This window comes from Hylobates moloch, unplaced genomic scaffold, assembly GCF_009828535.3.
Source record: "Hylobates moloch isolate HMO894 unplaced genomic scaffold, HMol_V3 SCAFFOLD_16, whole genome shotgun sequence".
Lineage (NCBI taxonomy): Eukaryota > Metazoa > Chordata > Mammalia > Primates > Hylobatidae > Hylobates > Hylobates moloch.
The window spans coordinates 31,203,235-31,218,776 of NW_026652291.1; the positions used below are offsets into that span (position 1 = coordinate 31,203,235).

The 15,542-nt window shown below is 40.4% G+C and overlaps 1 protein-coding gene across 3 annotated transcripts in view; it reads right to left on the reverse strand.

The window, feature by feature from the left end:
* Positions 1-15,542, reverse strand: part of LIN52 (lin-52 DREAM MuvB core complex component) — a 121,304-nt gene that overhangs the window by 66,799 nt on the left and 38,963 nt on the right. The window lies entirely within an intron of this gene.

Consider the following 15,542-nt stretch of genomic DNA (forward strand, 5'->3'; position numbering starts at 1 on the left):
AACTATTTTCTGGGAGGAGAAATTCTTAGTAATAACAAGCTTTTCAACCTGAGCAATTAGAAAGCTTATTTCCGTAATCAGACCCAGCTAGACTTCTCACTCTTCTTTCAACAGATTGACTGGGCATACGGGTGAAACTCCTTAACTTGGTCCAAACCTGTGCTTACAATCAGACTGTATAAAATTAATAAAAGAAAAAATAAAGGTCTGCATCAAAATGAATGTCAAGCACTTCCAACATGGGCATTCACTGAAGAAAAAAATTTAAGGTCCTAAAACAAGGAGTTACAGCACTAACACAATAACTCTAGGTTTTGTTAGGTTAATTTTAGATTATTGTATTTGTTTGCTACATTGGACATAGCAAGTGATACACTAGAAGTTTCCTCAAACTAGAATTAGGTAACAATGTAATTTCACAAGCCTACTCCATGAGGAATATCATTAGCATGGACTGAAAAAGAAAAGGAGAAAACTATCTCAATAGTTGAGATATCTAAATAGTTTTTTATTGTTGAGTGTGCTAAAAACCAATGAACACTAAACTTTAAAAACATAAACCTTATGGTATGTGAATGATATCTCAACAAAGCGTTTTTAAAAAAAATGTTTTAAGGAGTTAAAAAAAACTCGCTGTTCTAAAGGAGGACAAGCAATGACTGACAAAGGGGCCTGAAGAGATTACCCCTCTTGCTCAAAGAAAGTAGTTTATCCCTTGTTAAGTAAGAATAAACTCTACTATGGCAATAGATGTGATAAGGAATCAAAACCACAGATAATTTCAAATCTTTTTCTTGCAACAATTTTAACCACACTTTTCACCACAGCTTCTGGAAGGATGCCAAACAGTTTTGTATCACATCACCTCCTTTAATCTTCCCACTCCCATGATAAAAAAACGGCTATGGTCAGTTGCAGTCAAAAAGGAATGTAAGCAGACAAGAAGTTATGGAGAAATCAACTTAATTTCTCAGTATATTATTTGGACTTGTGGGCTGACTGTAGGTTGATGCTTATCATGCATCGTATCCCCTCACTGTTAAACTCTTCTGTCACCTACTCTGCTTTTAAACTACCTCAGAGGCTGGGTGAGGTGGCTCATGCCTGTAATCCCAGCACTTTGGGAGGCCAACGCGGGCAGAACATGAGGTCAGGATATCCCGTCTCTACTAAAATATAAAAAATTAGCCAGGCATGGTGGTACACGACTGTAGGACCAGCTACTTGGGAGGCTGAGCCAGGGGAATCGCTTGAACCCCTGGCTCAGCCTCGTAGTGAGCGGAGTGATCGTAGTGATCGTAGTGAGTGGAGATCATGCCACTGCACTCCAGCCTGGTGACAGAGCAAGACTCTGTCTCAAAACAACAATGACAACAACAACAACAAATCCCTACCTCAAAGAGGTTCAGGGTATGCAAGGATAGTTTCAATTCTTGAGGGATTTGTTGAGTATGAAACGTACTAGAAGAAAACAATGTGTTCGCTTTTCCATCTACTTAAAAAGGACTTCTCTTAATTTCAGTTTCTTTCAACATTACTATAAGGAAGAAAACACTAAAGAGAGAGATCCTAAAGGGCCTTTTAAAGACAGGAATATTAAGAATTGCTCTTTGCGACTGCCTTTCTCATGGTAAATGGTTGTGGGCACACCACCTTAAGCAGATGGGAAAGAGCCAATAATAGTTGAGAATTAAGATGAGGCAGATGTAGTCTTCACCTTAACTCTAGCTGGCCCACTCTTGAGCAGGTATGAGTGCTCTAAAAGAGAAACCTCGTGTTTTAATTCTAAGAAAAGGAAAATGGGGGGGGGGGGGGGCCAGAGGGAACCTAAGTTTAATTATCAACAGTGATAGGGAAGTCACCTTAAAGGTACATTATAAAATGAAGTTAGAAAGGATTTTTCACATCTACCATATCAATTCAAGTTGCATTTTCATGCAGGAAATGAATATTGTCTGTCCATGTTCTATCTTCAACACACAGTTATCCTAGGAGGTCATTTGATCTAAACAAACAAGAGAGGCCAAGGTCCAGTATCAATTCCTATCCCACCATTCCTACCTAATCTCCTAGCAAGTTAATGCAAATCAAAGCAAGCACTTCAGTGCTGCTGGTAGTGGAGCCTGTTCCTTTCCCAAGAGAGGCCTGTAAAACAGGACAGTCACTGACAGCAGTACAATTACTGACACAGATACAGACTTTATGGACATGTTTATCTCTGCTGTAAATCCACACTCTCTCTCCACTCCGATTCACAAGTCATAAAGAAATTGCAGATAATGAAAAAGTTGGGGAAATTTACAGCATGTCGGAAACCTCAGACAGCCAGAAGAAATTAAAGAGCTGACTAGGGATAAATCACACAGGTACAATTAAAACTTCCCGTATACCTTCTTCATTTCCAAACTGAGGCACAATCCAATGAAGCTGATGAAAAGTTGAGGTCATGACTCTGCAGGCTGTAATCATTTCTTAACTACATGTTAAAAATTAGCCAATTCATGGGTCATGTGTAAATGCTGATTTCTTGTTGCTATCTTGATTTCCTCCACTCTCCACCAAAAGAACCCACAGAGCAACTCTGTCTGTAAACAGGCCAAATTGCAACAAGCAATAAATGGAAAGGTGATGTTCCCCTCTCCCACTGCCATCTCTGTAGGTGCAGGACATCTTTTACCATCGCCACTGTGGATTGAGCATTAAAATGAGAAAGTGGAGCTACAATGGGTGAACGAAACTGGAGGTTTCTTGTTCCCTAATAAATAACCATTCGGAAGGTTTCATTTGATCTCTTTTCAACATTCCAAAGGAAATTTTAAAGGACTGTTATGTTTGATACTAGGATAAGAATTACTTCTGCAGATACTTATTTTTCAATACTGGACTAAGTTAATGGCTCAGATTGTTATGTAACCATCTCTGCATGCACTGATTAATGTGTTAATTAATGTGCAGCTCTTGTTACAATAAAGCAAATCAGAAAAATACCAGAGATAAGAATTAATATCTATTTCTTAAATAATAAGGCTTAACAGATCCCCACTACTGAAAACTAGAAAGAATAAAGTGAGTTAATTTTTGGTACCTATATTCTAGAAGGCTTTTAACAAAATAGTATGGGAAGGGAAAAAAGGAACATTTTATCACATGCTGCTGTCTTCCATCTTCCCTAGCTTATTTAGATGCGACTAGCAGGTTTTAAAAACACCAACCCAATCACGAGATTTCTCTGCAAAGCAGAAATGTAGAATACAGATTTTACCAACTAACTTCTACATAACTGGACCAAATCAAGAGTGTCATTAAAGTTATACACAAGTCAATACTAATCTTTGTGCATCTCCATAGGATGAAGCCTCAACCAAATTAGCTCTGATAGATTTTGAAATTTTGAGCCCTGTCAAGAAATGGGGCTTTTTTACAGATATGGTGGATGCAATAGACATGGTTTCGATTTTGCTCCTATCTGACCCCTTGTTGATTTGAGATCCATTTTACACTTTACAGAACCCAAATGTCATTTTCATTTTACATATTAAGATTTTATTCTCCTTGGAATAAAAATAGTTCTAAAGAAATGCTAAGAGTTTCAACGCAGACTATCACTACCATAAAAAACTTAGGTCATGTCTGGGCGCGGTGGCTCATGCCTGTAATCCCAGCACTTTGGGAGGCCAAGGCGGGCGGATCACAAGGTCAAGAGATCGAGACCATCCTGGCTAACATGGTGAAAACCTGTCTCTACTAAAAATACAAAAATTAGCTGGGCATGGTGGCGCGTGCCTGTAGTAAGCCAGGGAGGTGGAGGTTGCAGTGAGCTGAGATTGTGCCACTACACTCTAGCCTGGCGACAGAGCAAGACTCCGACTCAAAAAACAAACAAACAAAAAAAACACACAAAAAACTTAGGTCATACGTATGCATGGATCTCAATTCTATTCACCCAATAAGCATAAGATGGTCTTTGATCTGCTTTTGTTTATAACAAAAAGTTCCTTAAGCTTCCAAGTGTCTTAAGTGTCAGACTGGTGTCCAGTATCAACAGGAACTGTGAAATAAAGGTTTATTTACAAGCTCCAAGAAGCAAGTCGTATTTTATCAAAAGAGCATTTGAGTGAAGCGAAGAAACATCCACTGTTACTATTATGAGGCAATGAAACCCCTGGATTAAGAATCAGAAGACCTGGACTCCAGCCCCAGTTTTACAAATAACTGTGACTCTGGGCAAATAATTGAAGCTCTCTGAACCTCAAGTTACCTCATCTGTTTAAATGGGAATAATAAAAAATAGTAGTGAGAATTAAATGAGAATACGCATGTAAGAAACATAACAGGCTCATAAATGTTAACATGCCTTTCCCTTTTCATGATCTCAAGATTCAGATGCCAGGTTCTGTCACTAATGAGCTTTGTAGCTGTCTTTAGGTAAGTCACCTAAGATCTTTAGGCCTCTGTTGCTGCATCTGTAATATTACAGGGTCGTGACTCAATCTCTAAGATTCCTTCCAGTTTTAACATGCTATGATGATTGATTCTATCACTAAATTACTAGTTGGCCCTGGGAAAGTCACTTCTTTTAGGTCTTAGTTTCCTTATCTTTAAATCCTGGAAACTCAACCAACAGAAAAACAGACAAGGACTATAACAGTATAACAGGAAATTCATAAAAGGAGGAAAAACAAGTGCCCAGTAAACATTACTTTATTAGCAACCAAATAAATGCATATTCAAAATACTGAAACATAATTTTTCAGCTATAAAATCGGCATGTATTAAAAAGTTTAAGCCTACGGCCAGGCGCGGTGCTCACGCCTGTAATCCCAGCACTTTGGGAGGCCAAAGTGGATCACCTGAGGTCAGGAGTTCGAGACCAGCCTGGCCAACATGGTGAAATCCCGTCTCTACTAAAAATACAAAAAATTAGCCAGTCGTGGTGGCAGGTGCCTGCAATCCCAGCTACTCAGGAGGCTGAGGCAGGAGAATCACTTGAACCTGGGAGACACAGGTTGCAGTGAGCTGAGATCATGCCACTGCACTCCAGCCTGGGCAAAAAGGGTGAAACTCTGTCTCAAAAAAAAAAAAAAAGTCACTTAAATAACAAGGTTTATTCTTGGATATCCCTCAATCTTACTTAGAAACACCACAGCACTTAGGAATTCTAAGCTGACACCAGGGTTTACTCAAGATTGCTAGCAGCCATGAAAAGCACAACTATAGAATTTGACAAAGTATACTGGACAATGGATGATGGGATTTGGGCTGGTTATTTGCTGCACGATAGCCTAGAAGGCAAATAGACAATAAGAATACTTAAGATTAAAAAATTTGGCCAGGCGCGGTGGCTCACGCTTGTAATCCCGGCACTTTGGGAGGCCGAGGCAGGCGGATCACAAGGTCAGGAGATCGAGACCACGGTGAAACCCCGTCTCTACCAAAAATACAAAAAATTAGCCAGGCGTGGTGGCGGGCACCTGTAGTCCCAGCTACTCGGAGAGGCTGAGGCAGGAGAATGGCGTGAACCTGGGAGGCGGAGCTTGCAGTGAGCCGAGATCGCGCCACTGCACTCCAGCCTGGGTGACAGAGCGAGACTCCTTCTCAAAAAAAAAAAAAAAAAAAATTTAATTTCTGGGCTGGGTGACGGCGTGGCTCACACCTGTAATCCTAGTACTTTGGGAGGCCAAGGCAGGAGAAATGCTTGAGCCCAGGAGTCGGAGACCAGCCAGGCAACAGAGAGCCTATCTCAATAAATAAATAAATAATTAATTAATTTTAATTCCTAAATTATGTTTAAATTTTTGGTTGTCAATTCTACAATTAAAAGCCTATTGAGGGCCGGGCATGCGGCTCATGCCTGTAATTCTAGCACTTTGGGAGGCCAAGGCTGGTGGATCACTTGAGGTCAGGAGTTTGAGACCAGCCTGACCAACATGGCAAAACCCCATCTCTAAACAAAAAAAATTAGCCAGGCATGGTGGCACATGCCTGTAATCCCAGCTACTTGGGAGGCTGAGGCACGAGAATTACTTGAACCTTGGGGGTGGAGGGTGCAGTGAGCCAAGACCACTAAACTCCAGCCTGGGTGACAGAGTGAGACTCCGTCTCAAAAAAAAAAGGCCAATTTAGGCTAGGTGTGGTGGCTCATGCCTGTAATCTCAGCACTTTGGGAGGCCGAGGTGGGCAGATCACCTGAGGTCAGGAGTTTGAGACCAGCTTGGCCAACATGATGAAACCCTGTCTCTACTAAAAATATAAAAATTAGCCAGGAGTGGTGGTACACGCCTGTAATCCTAGCTACTTGGGAGGGAGGCTGAGGCAGGAGAATCACTTGAACCCAGGAGGCGGAAGTTGCAGTGAGTCGAGCCACTGCACTCCAGCCTGGCAAAAAAGCGAAACTAAGTCTCAAAAAAACAAACAAACAAAAAACCCGAAAATGCCTATCTAATAAATTCCTCATTCCCTAATATGTGTTCATGTAATTTATTTATTTTTTTTTTTGAGACAGGGTGATATGGTTTGGCTCTTTGTTCACACCCAAATCTCATCCTGTAGCTCCCATAATTCCCACGTGTTGTAGGAGAGACCTAGTGGGAGATAATTGAATCATGGGGGCAGTTTCTCCTATACTGTTCTCCTGATAGCAAGTGGGTCTGCATGAAATCTGATGGTTTTAAAAGGAGGAGTTTCCCTGCACAAGCTCTCTTTTTGCCTGCCGCCATCCATGTAAGACGTGATGTTTTCCTCCTTGCCTTCTGCCATGATTGTGAGGTCTCCCCAGCCATGTGGAACTGTAAGTCCATTAAACCTCTTTTTCTTCCCAGTCTGGGGTATGTCTTTATCAGCAGCATGAAAACAGACTATACGTAGGGTCTCACTCTGTCCCCCAGGCGGGAGTAAAGTGGCATGGTCACAGCTCACTGCAGCCTTGAACCCCTGGATTCAAGGAATCCTCTTGTCTCAGCCTCCCAAGTAGCTGGGACTACAGGTGTGCGCCACCACACCCGGCTTATTATTTTTTGTACAGACAGGTTCTCACTACGTTGTTTGGGTTAATATCAAACTCCTGTGCTCGAGTGATCCTCCTGCCTCAGCCTCCCAGAGTGTTGGGATTACAGGTGTGAGCCACTGTGCCCGGCTGCATGTAATTTAGAGATACAGAAAAGCAGTCTGGGGTCCAACATATAAGCACCCCTTCATCTTCCCACCAACTCGCAAACCTGATCTTCATCTATCCTCTGTCATTTCCCTTGTTATACAAGAGTAGACAAAGTAGCTCTCTTCCAATCTAAAGCCAACACATCTGTATTCTAAGTGCTATGCCTTCAAACCCTCTCAGAAACCTTACTTACATTTGATTCACCTGCGTCTTCTATCGTGGCATTGAGATTTAAATATATATTAAGTCTATCATCCTAAAGCAACTAAACTCTGACTCCACTTCTCCCACTAGATTTCATCCTTTGTCCCTCTTAAGAGTCAAACTCTGAAAGAATTATCTCCCTATCCTATTTCCATTTCCTACCTTCCACTCATTCCTCACTCCATTTCAAACTGCCTCCACCATCCCACTAAAACTCACTCATTCATACATTTAACTGCCTAAACAATGTCTCCAGTTAACAACCAAAGCCAAACCCCATGTCAAAAACCAAATGCATAATCTTTCCTTAAGATCTGTTCCTCCTCCAGTGTTGTTTTTGTTTTGTTTTGTTTTGTTTTTTTTAGACAGAGTCTTGCTCTGTTGCCCAGGCTGGAGTGCAGTGGTGCGATCTTGGCTCATTGCAACCTCAGTCTCCCAGGCTCAAGATTCTCATGCCTCAGCCTCCTGAGTAGCTGGGATTACAGGCATGCACCACCACAGCAGGTTAATGTTCTGTACTTTTTAGTAGAGACGAGGTTTTACTGTGTTGGCCAGGCTGATCTTGAAATCCTGATCTCAAGTGATCTGCCTGTCTCAGCCTCCCAAAGTGCTGGGATTACAGGCATGAGCCACTGCGCCCGGCCACGGCGTTCTTTAGTAAAAAGCTTTACTGAGATATAATTCACATATGATAATGCACATATTTGAAGTGTATAGTTTGATATGTTTTGACAAATGTATTCCACACTACAGAGGCAAGATCCTTTTGAGTCCTCCCTGGTGTCCTGTGAACGATGAGGTTTCTCCAGTCCAGTGGGAGTAGGCACTATTACTGGCCCAGTGGTGCCAGGCACTCTGTTCCTTCCAATCCTTTTGGATGGTTCTTTCTTCATCCTCAAGAAGCTCCCTCACATGAATGTGCTGATCAGTCCTCAGCTAAATACTCCAGGAGGACCCCCTGTGGATCTCTCTTCTTTCTCTGTGCCGCCCTCTCCTCTCTGGTACTCTGCTGTCCTGTGAACTCTAGCTGCCTTGGCCTCCACACTCTTAGCTCCATTTCTTCAACTCAGGAAGCCCACCAGCCTCTGCCTGGGTCCCTCTCCCTGTACCACAGCCTGGAAATTCTTTCAAAGCAGTAAGCTTGGGGCAGTCACTAAGTTCACCTTTCTCTTTGGTGATTACTGTCCTTTTTGCCTGATGTCCAGCATCCTGAAAATCATTATTTCATATATTTTGCCATTTAAAAAAACCATTTCAGGTAAGGTGAATCTAGTCCCTGACATACCAAGTTGACCAAAAGCAGAGGTCCCTCCAATGTTCTTTGCATGCCACTGACTTACATGCTCAAGAGAAATCTAGGAGTCATCCCTGACACCTTTCTCCCTTTTCCCACAGCCAGTCCATCAAGACTTATTCTCTGTCCTGGCCAGGCGTGGTGGTTCATGCTTGTAATCCCAGCACTTTGGGAGGCCAAGATGGGAAGACTGCTTGAGGCCAGGAGTTCAAGATCACCCTGGGCAACATAGCAAGACCCCATCTCAAAAAAAAAATTAAGTTAAAAAAAAGACTTATTCTGTGTCCCAAGTCATTCTCAAATTAACTACTTCTCTCCATGTCCACTACCAGACCCTAGTTCTAGGTAGCACAGTCTTAGCTATTGCAATGACTTCCTACTTTATTTCCCTAGTTCCTCGCTTGCCTTCCTGCAAACCATTTTCTACATGATCAGAAACTGAATAGTTTGCTTAAAGCCTTTCAGTGGCTTCCCAGTGCTCTCAGTATAATATCCAAAATCCTTAGTAAACCTAAGAAATCTCACATGATCCAACCTTTGTCTATCTCACCAGTCACTGTCTGAATTCACATTAGTCTTCTTTCAGTTCTTCAAAGACACTGTGCACCTTCCCACTACCAGACTTTGCTGTTCCCTTCTGAAAGCTCGTCTCCCTTCTCTCCACCCAGTTAACTCCTACTCATTCTTCATACTGAAATATCTTTTTCTCAGGAGACCCATCCCTGCCCTCTTAAGCCTTGTCCCACATTGTACTTAGAACAATGTCTCAGCAAATAATTATTTGTGTAAGGCCTTATCTACTAGAATGTTAGCTTTATGGCAGCAGGAACTATGTCTGTCTTATTTACTGCTAAGTCCTTGCTGCCTAGCGTAGTACTCTGAAGTTACATAATTAATATTAACTGTATGAATTAGAAATACTAGGCCTTAATATAGTAGAATTTTAATGCTGTAAGGACCTCGTCTGTTCCAACAACTTCATTTTTTCAGCTCAGGAAACTGATGACCAAGGTCACGAAGCTAAATTTCTGATAAAGGTGACACTATGCAATAATATTTTAAATTTATTGGTAGCTTGCTAGGTGTCAAACACAATACTAGGTAGTTTTTGATTGAGGTGAAATTCACATTTTTGAAGTATACAATTCAGTGGCATTTAGTGCATTCACAATGTTGTGAATATCAAGTTCCAAAACATTTTCACCCCACAAAAATCCCAAATCCATGAAGTAGTCACTCCCCATTCCACACTTTCTCTAGGCCCTGGGAACCACCAATCTACTTTTTCATGTCTTCTGGATCTACCTACCCTAGATGTTTCATGTAAATGAAATCACGCATTATGTGTCCTTTTGTGTCTAACTGCCTTCATATAGTATAATATTTTGAAGATTTATTTATATGTTGTAGCATCAGTACTTCATTCATTTGAATGGCTGAATATTCCACTGTATGGATATACCACATTTTGTTTATTCATTCATCTGTTGATGGATACTTGGGTTGTTTCTACCTTTTGGCTCTTGTGAATAGCACTGATGTGAACATTTGTGTAGAAGCATTTGTTTGAGTACCTGTTTTCAATTCTTTTGGGTATAAACCTAGCAGTGGAATTGCTGGGTCATATGGCAATTCTACCTTTTAACCTTTTGAAGAAATACCAGTTTCCCACAGGGGTTATACCATTTTACACAGCCACCAGCAATGTATGAAGATTCTAATTTCACCATATCCTTGCCAATACCTGTTATTTTCTGTTTTTGTTTTGGTGTTTTTTTAATTATAGCCATCCTAGAGGGTATAAAGTGGTATCACACTGGTTCTGATTTGGATTTCCCTAACGACTAATGATGTTGAGTATCTTTGCATGTGCTTGTTAGCCATTTGTATTTCTTCTTTGGAGCAATGTCTATTCAAGTCCTTTGCTCTTTTTTTTTCTTTTTTTTTTTTATACTTTAAGTTTTAGGGTACATGTGCACAACGTGCAGGTTAGTTACGTATGTATACATGTGCCATGTTGGTGTGCTGCACCCATTAACTCGTCGTTTAACATTAGGTATATCTCCTAATACTATCCCTCCCCCCTCCCCCCACTCCACAACAGGCCCCAGTGTGTGATGTTCTCCTTCCTGTGTCCATGTGTTCTCATTGTTCAATTCCCACCTATGAGTGAGAACATGCGGTGTTTGGTTTTTTGTCCTTGTGATAGTCTGCTGAGAATGATGGTTTCCAGCTTCATCCATGTCCCTACAAAGGACATGAACTCATCATTTTTTATGGCTGCATAGTATTCCAGGGTGTATATGTGCCACATTTTCTTAATCCAGTCTATCATTGTTGGACATTTGGGTTGGTTCCAAGTCTTTGCTATTGTCAATAGTGCCGCAATAAACATACATGTGCATGTGTCTTTAAAGGCAACCTACAGAATGGGAGAAAATTTTTGCAATCTACTCATATGACAAAGGGCTAATATCCAGAATCTACAATGAACTCAAACAAATTTACAAGAAAAAAACAACCCCATCAAAAAGTGGGCAAAGAATATGAACAGACACTTCTCAAAAGAAGACATTTATGCAGCCAAAAGACACATGAAAAAATGCTCATCATCACTGGCCATCAGAGAAATGCAAATCAAAACCACAATGAGATACCATCTCACACCAGTTAGAATGGCAATCATTAAAAAGTCAGGAAACAACAGGTGCTGGAGAGGATGTGGAGAAATAGGAACACTTTTACACTGTTGGTGGGACTGTAAACTAGTTCAACCATTGTGGAAGTCTGTGTGGTGATTCCTCAGGGATCTAGAACTAGAAATACCATTTGACCCAGCCATCCCATTACTGGGTATATACCCAAAGGATTATAAAACATGCTCATTTCTTAATTGGGCTGTTTTTTTGTTGCTGAGTTCTAAGAGTTCTTTATTTATTCTGGATACTGGACCCTTATCAGAAATATAATTTGCAAAACTTTTCTCCCATTCTGTTGGTTGTCTTTTTGCTTTATTGATAATGCCCTTGGACACACAAAAGTTTTCAATTTTAATGAAGTTCAACTTATCTATGTCTCCTTTTGTTGTTTGTGCTTTTGGTATCATATCTAAACCCATGGTCACTTCTTTATCAAGAGCCTCTCAGCTTTTGCTTTTTTTTTTTTTTTTTTTTGAGACAGGGTCTTGCTCTGTCACCCAGGCTGGACTGCAGTGGTGCAATCTTGGCTCACTGCAACCTCCACCTCCCAGGCTCAAGTGATTCTCCAACCTCAGCCCCACTGAGTAGCTGGGATTATAGGTGCACATCACCATGGCCAGCTAATTTTGCATTTTTTGCAGAGATGGGGTTTCATCATGTTGCCCAGGCTGGTCTCAAATTCCTGAGCTCAAGCAATCCTCCCACCTCGGCCTTCCAAAGGTCTAGGGTTACAGGCATGAGCCACTGCACCTACTCAGAAGCCTCTTAGCTTTTACTGGCTCTTTGATTTTCTATAAAATTTTAAAATGAGCTTTCAAGTTTCAAGAAATTTTGGGGGATTATAATTTGAATTATATTAAATCCACAAATGTTTCTGGGAGAAACTGAATCTTTAAGATACTGAGCTTTCTAATCTACTTACAGTATTTATTCATATTCACTCATTTGGTCTTTTACAAAGGCTCTCCACGAAGTGTTATATAACTATAGAGGTCTTACATACATCATTCTGTAGATGTACTTCATCTTTATTACTGTCTGACATCTTAGATGGTATTTTGAATTTATTTTTATCTGTTTGTCTTGGATATAGAATTTGGTTGGTCTATTTATTTTGTTTCCAGGAACCTGGCTCAATTCTTTTTGATTCCAGTAACATATCTGAACATTACAATTTGGAAATGAATAAAGTCCATGATCATCTTGTAAAAAAAATAAATAAATAAAAATCCATGGCCAAATCCAAGATTATGAAGATTCATACTAAGCATTTTATAATCATCATCCAATTTAACTCTCTCAACAACTCATTAAGAGGCATTATTATTACCTTAATTTCACAGAAAAGGAAAATGAAACTCAGAGAGAGGTTATTTATCAAGTCAGTAAGTAGAACAGATCTACTTCCAATAACCAGGATCTCTGAAATCCCAGGGTAGTTTTCTTTATACTCACATGGCAACGTGCTTCTCTGGGGGATGAATGGGAGAACAGAAGCCATGGTCTTTCGGTAACCTAATCTCAGAAGTAGCATTCCATCACTTTTTTTTTTTTTTTTTTTGAGACGGAGTCTCGCTCTGTCGCCCAGGCTGGAGTACAGTGGCGCAATCTCGGCTCACTGCAAGCTCCGCCTCCCAGGTTCATGCCATTCTCCTGCCTCAGCCTCTCCAAGTAGCTGGGACTACAGGCGCCCGCCACCAAGCCCGGCTAATTTTTTTTTTTTTGTATTTTTAGTAGAGACGGGGTTTCACCGTGGTCTCGATCTCCTGACCTCGTGATCCGCCCGCCTCGGCCTCCCAAAGTGCTGGGATTACAAGCGTGAGCCACCGCACCTGGCCTCCATCACTTTTACTATTATTAGGTCCAGCCCACCCTCAAGAGATGATTAAACAAGGGCACACTAGTAGCAAGGATCACTGGGGACCATCTTAGAGGGTGCCTACCATACCACAGTTCTATATTTAATATTACACATCCTCCTGGCTTCTCTCATCTATGGCTTTAAATAAAACCTATGGATTAAAGATCCAAATTCCCTGTGCTCTAGTATCTATTCAGTTGTCTCCTAGGTATTTATTTCCACCTAGATAGACTACAGATACACTTATAAATGAACTCCCGAATCTTTCTTCTCAAAGATCTTCTTCTTCCTATATACACCTAAGCTAGAAACCTAAGAATTGTTCTTGGTTCCTCATTCTTACTGCCCAGGACTTCCCAACCCCAATATATCCAATCAGTCACTAAAACTTTCCATTCTCCTACCAGGATTTATAGAACCCATCCTTTATGCTCCAGTCGTATTTCTACTGTCTTAGTTCAAGGGCTTACCATTTTAGTCTAGCTTACTAAAGGAATCTAACTCATCTCCCTGTTGCTATTTTCATTCCTCACCAATCTACCTTCTACTATGTTAGCAAAGTGACCTAAGAATGTAAATATGATCAGATGTCTACTATGCTTAAAATTTCTGATATGCTGTTCATAAGAATAACAACAGTTTTTAAGAACTTATTAAGATCCAGACAGTGAGCTAAGAGTTTTATAAACAAGGCTGTATCAAATCATCAAAATAATACTCTAAGGCAACAAATCTCAAAGTGTGGTCAGGGAACACCTGCAGATGCTGGGCTCGCCATACTTCTTTTGGGGGTACACTAGGTCAAAACTGTTTTTTTTGTTGTTTTTGTTTGTTTGTTTTGTTTTTTTGAGACAGAGTCTCACTCTGTCACTCAGGCTGGAGTGCAGTAGCACATGATCTTGGCTCACTACAACCTCTGCCTCCCAGGTTCAAGCAATTCTCCTACCTCAGCCTCCCAAGTAGTTGGGATTACAGGTGCCCGCCACCACACCCAGCTAATTTTTCTATTTTTAGTAGAGACAGGTTTCACCATGTTGGTCAGGCTGATCTCAAACTCCTGACCTCAAGTGATCTGCCCATCTTGGCCTCCTAAAGTACTGGGATTACAGGTGTGAGCCACTGCACCCAGACAGGTAAAAACTATTTGTATAATACTAAGATGCTCTTTTCACTCATTCTCTCACAAGTGTACAGTGAAGGTTTCTAGAGCCTAAAATATCCTAACATATTTTAAATAAAATAGAAAAAAAGAATACTACAATGAATAATCATATACTCTTCACCTGTTCACCAACTGTTAACATTACACACTTGCTTCATCTATTTATATTTTTAAATTTTGTTGTTTTATTCCTGAGCTATCTGAGAGCTAGCTGCAGACACCATGATACTTCATCCCTAAATACTTCAGCATTATTTCCTAAGAACAAGGATATTCTCCTACATAGCTACAATATAATTAACAAACTCAAAAAATTTAACTCAATACAATTATCTGATTTTCAATCCATAATAAAATGTCTCCAATTTGAACAGAAGTTTTAAATTTTACTACAGTTAGGTTTAGCAATATTCTCCTTTTTGGTTAATGACACTCCTGTTCTTTTAATTTGGGTTATAATAATGTCAAAGCTATAGCATCTTAGAAATAAAATACTACATTACTAGTGTGAATTCTTTTCTTCCTCAACCTCTTCTCCTCATGGGAATATGAGAATATTGTTATTGGTTACATGATAAACAAAAATTCCAGTGGAGAAAGTGAAGGTGTGTTTGAGACCAGCCTGTCCAACATGGTGAAACCCCGTCTCTACTAAAAATCCAAAAATTAGCCGTGCGTGGTGTGTGCGCCTGTAATCCCAGCTACTCGGGAGCCTGAGGCAGGAGAATCGCTTGAACCTGGGAGGCAGAGGTTGCAGTGAGTCGAGATGGCGCCACTGCACCCCAGCCTGGGTGACAGAGTGAGACTCAGTCTTAAAAAAAAAAAAAAGAAAGTGAAGGTGTGTTTTCCTCTTTCCTTAACTCACTGGTTTCTTGATTTGATGTGTAAGTTTTCTGACAACCTTGCTGAGTGATACATTTTTAAATGTATTACCATCATTATTTGAAAATTTTTGGAAAACCACTTTCCTGGAAAAACCAAAGCATCTTTAACTATTTGCTGACTAACTTGGGCACTATGTGATAAAAGCATTTGCAATAATGACTTCACTATTCAGTTGATGCATTAAAATATCTTAGAATTGGAAAGGAATGAATAAGGAAAATTTTAGTCTCACATTAGTCATTAAAACTTGCATCACTTACTTATGAAATCAATAGATGAAATCT